At 38.2% G+C, this 4,451-nt stretch overlaps 1 non-coding gene across 1 annotated transcript; it reads right to left on the bottom strand.

The window, feature by feature from the left end:
* Positions 1-1,349: 1,349 nt before the first annotated feature.
* On the bottom strand, positions 1,350-1,457 carry LOC112798743 (small nucleolar RNA R71). Its single transcript, XR_003200340.1, has one exon. It is a non-coding gene; the product is annotated as a small nucleolar RNA R71 (small nucleolar RNA).
* Between the last annotated feature and the right edge of the window lie 2,994 nt (positions 1,458-4,451).

Genomic DNA, 4,451 nt, shown 5'->3' with positions numbered 1-4,451 from the left:
GAGTCAAGTCAAATTTTCAATTTTAAAAATCCTATCTTTTCAAAAATCAAATCATTATCATTTTTCTCTTATGATTTTCAAAAATTTAAAAATATGTTTTTTAAAATCTTTTTCTTATCTTTATTTCATAAATTTTGAAACCTTTACTAACAATTAATGTGATTGATTCAAAATTTTGAAGTTTGTTACTTTCTTGTTAAGAAAGGTTCAATCTTTAAATTCTAGAAACATATATTTTAGTTTCTTGTTAGTCAAGTATCAAATTTTAATTTTAAAAATCAATTCTTTTTCAAAATATCTTCTCTATCATATCTTTTTCAAAATTTTATCTTTTTCAAAAAGTTGATTTCAAAATATCTTCCAACATCTTATCTTTTCAAAATTAAATTTCAAATCTTTTTCAACTAACTAGTTGACTTTTTGTTTGTTTTAACTATATCTTATGTTTTTCAAAACCACCTAACTAATTTTAGCTCTCTAATTTTCGAAAATTACCTCCCTCTTTTTCAAAAATTCTTCTAATTAACTAATTGTTTTAAATTTTAATTTTAATTTTATTTCTTCTTTTAATTTTCGAAAATCATTAACCCTTTTTCAAAATTAATTTTCGAATTCTCTCCCTCTCATCTTCTTCTATTTATTTATTTATTTACTAACACTTCTCTTCATCTCAAGAATCTGAACCTATCTTCACTCTTGTGTTTGGATTCTTACATTTTCCTTCTTCTATCCGCTTTCTTCTTCTACTAACATAAAGGAATCTATCTACTGTGGTAAAGAGGATCCCTATTATTATTTTATGTTCCCTTCTTTTTCATATGAGCAGGAGCAAGGACAAGAATATTCTTGTTGAGGCAGATCCTGAACCTGAAAGGACTCTGAAGAGGAAACTAAGAGAAGCTAAATTACAACAATCCAGAGACAACCTTACAGAAATTTTTGAAAAGGAAGAGGAGATGGCAACCGAAAATAATAATGCAAGGAGGATGCTTGGTGACTATACTACACCTACTTCCAAATTTGATGGAAGAAGCATCTCAATCCTTGCCATTGGAGTAAATAATTTTGAGCTGAAACCTCAACTAGTTACTCTACTGCAACAGAACTGCAAGTTCCATGGACTTCCATCAAAAGATCCCTACCAATTTTTAACTGAGTTCTTGCAGATCTGTGAGATTGTTGAGACTAATGGAGTAGATCCTGAAGTCTACAGGCTCATGCTTTTCCCCTTTGTTGTAAGAGACAGAGCTAGAATATGGTTGGATTTACAACCTAAAGATAGCCTGGACTCATGGGATAAGCTGGTCGCGGCCTTTTTGGCTAAGTTCTTTCCTCCTCAAAAGTTGAGCAAGCTTAGAGTGGATGTTCAGACCTTCAAACAAAAAGATGGTGAATCCCTCTATGAAGCTTGGGAAAGATACAAACAGATGACCAAAAGGTGTCCTTCTGACAAGCTTTCAGAGTGGACCATTCTGGATATCTTCTATTATGGTCTATCTGAGTTCTCTAAGATGTCACTGGACCATTCTGCAGGTGGATCCAATCACCTAAAGAAAACGCCTGCAGAAGCTCAAGAACTTATTGCATTGTTGCAAATAACCGATTCATGTACACTTCTGAGAGGAATTCCGTGAATAATGGGACACCTCAGAGGAAGGGAGTTTTTGAAATTGATGCTCTGAACAAAATGTTGACTCAGTAAGTCAACATGATTTCTCAAAGTCTGAATGGATGGCAAAATGCATCCAACAGTACTAAAGAGGCATCTTCTGAAGAAGAAGCTTATGATCCTGAGAACCCTGCAATGGCAGAGGTAAATTATATGGGTGAACCTTATGGAAACACCTATAATTCATCATGGAGAAATCATCCAAATTTCTCATGGAAGTATCAATAAAAGCCTCAACAAGGCTTTAATAATGGTGGAAGAAATAAGCTCAGCAATAGCAAGTCTTATCCATCATCTTCTCAGCAACAGACAGAGAATTTTAAGCAAAGCACTTCTAATTTAGCAAACTTAGTCTCTGATCTGTCTAAGGCCACTTTAAGTTTCATGAGTGAAACAAGGTCCTCCATTAGAAATTTGGAGGCACAAGTGGGCCAGCTGAGTAAGAAAATCACTAAAACTCCTCCTAGTACTCTCCTAAGCAACACTGAAGAGAATCCAAAAAGAGGGTGTAAGGCCATTGACATAATCAACATGGCCGAACCTAGAGAAGAATGAGAGGACATGAATCCCAATGAGGAAGACCTCATGGAACGTCTCTCAAGCAAGAAGGAGTTCTCTATTGAGGACCTAAAGGAATCTGAGGCTCATATAGAGACCAAAAAGATTCCATTAAACCTCCTTCTGCCATTCATGAGCTCTGAAAACTATTCGTCCTCTGAAGAGGATGAAGATGTAACTGGAGAGCAAGTTGCTCAATATCTAGGAGCCATCATGAAGCTAAATGCCAAATTGCTTGGTAACGAGACTTGGGAAGGTGAACCTCCCTTGCTCATTAATGAACTAGATACATGGATTCAGCAAACTTTACCTCAAAAGAGACAAGATCCTGGCAAATTCTTAATACCCTGTACCATAGGTACCATGACCTTTGAGAAGGCTCTGTGTGACCTAGGGTCATGCATAAATCTTATGCCACTCTCTGTAATGGAGAAGCTGGGGATCATTGAGGTACAGCCTGCCATATTCTCATTGCAAATGGCAGACAAGTCAGTAAGACAAGCTTATGAATTGGTAGAGGACGTGTTAGTGAAGGTTGAAGGCCTTTACATCCCTGCTGATTTCATAATCTTAGACACTAGGAAGGAGGAGGATGAATGCATCATCCTTGGAAGACCTTTCCTAGCCACAGCAGGAGCCGTGATAGATGTTAACATAAGAGAATTAGTCCTTCAATTGAATGGGGACTACCTTGTGTTTAAGACCCAAGGGTGTTCTTCTGTAACAATGGAGAAGAAGCATGAAAAGCTTTTCTCAGTACAGAGTCAAACAGAGCCCCCACAATCAAACTTTAAGTTTGGTGTTGGGAGACCACAACCAAACTCTAAGTTTGGTGTTGAATCCCCACATCCAAACTCTAAGTTTGGTGTTGGAAGTCTACAATATTGACCTGATCACTTGTGAGGCTCCATGAGAGCCCACTGTCAAACTATTGACATTAAACAAGCGCTTATTGGGAGGCAACCCAATTTTTATTTATCTAATTTTATTTTTCTTTTATTGTTCTTTTATGTTTTATTAGGTTCATGATCATGTGGAGTCACAAAATAAATACTAAACTTAAAAATAGAATCAAAAATAGAAGAAGAAAAAGCACACCCTGTAGGAAGGACTTACTGGCATTTAAACGCCAGTAAGGAACATCTGGCGGGCGTTCAACGCCAGAACATGGATCTGGCATTGAATGCCAGAAACAAGTATGGAACTGGCGTTCAACGCCAGAAACATGCTGCAAATGGGCGTTGAACGCCCAAAACAAGCATGAAGCTGGCATTCAATGCCGGAAACAAGCATCAATCTGGCGTTGAACGCCAGGGTTACATGCAGAGGGCGTTTTACATGCCTCATTGGTGTAGGGATGTAAATCCTTGACACCTCAGGATCTGTGGACCCCACAGGATCATCTCAGGATCTGTGGACCCCACAGGATCCCCACCTACCTCAACTCACCTTCTCTCCTCTTTACACAATCCAATAACACTCTTCCCCAAAACCCTTCACCAATCACCTCAATCTCTCTTCCATATCACCTCTTCACCACTCACATCTATCCACTCTTCCCCATAAACCCTACCTACCTTCAAAATTCAAAATCTCTTTCCTACCCAAACCCACCCTAAATAGCCAAACCTACTCCCTCTCCCATCACTATATAAACCCCTCTATCCTTCTTCATTTTTACACACCACAACCCTCTCTTCTTCACCTTTGCCGAAATCACACACCGCTCCCTTTCCTCCATATTTTCTTCCTCTTCTTTATCTATTCTTTCTTCTTTTCCTCAAGAGCGAGCAAACTTCTAAGTTTGGTGTGGTAAAAGCATAGCTTTTTTATTTTTCCATAACCATTGATGGCACCTAAGGCCGGAGAAACCTCTAGAAAAGGGAAAGGGAAGACAAAAGCTTTCACCTCCGAGTCATAGGAGATGGAGAGATTCATCTCCAAAGCCCATCAAGACCACTTCTATGAAGTTGTGGCCAAGAAGAAGGTGATCCCCGAGGTCCCTTTCAAACTAAAGAAAAATGAGTACCCAGAGATCCGACATGAGATTCAAAGAAGAGGTTGGGAAGTTCTAACAAACCCCATTCAACAAGTCAGAATCTTAATGGTTCAAGAGTTCTATGCCAATGCATGGATCACTAGGAACCATGATCAAAGTGTAAACCCGAATCCAAAGAATTATCTTACAATGGTTCGGGGAAAATACTTAGATTTTAGTCCGGAA

The sequence above is a fragment of the Arachis hypogaea genome, chromosome 4, assembly GCF_003086295.3.
Source record: "Arachis hypogaea cultivar Tifrunner chromosome 4, arahy.Tifrunner.gnm2.J5K5, whole genome shotgun sequence".
NCBI lineage: Eukaryota > Viridiplantae > Streptophyta > Magnoliopsida > Fabales > Fabaceae > Arachis > Arachis hypogaea.
This window is presented reverse-complemented; position numbering and strand designations above follow the sequence as displayed.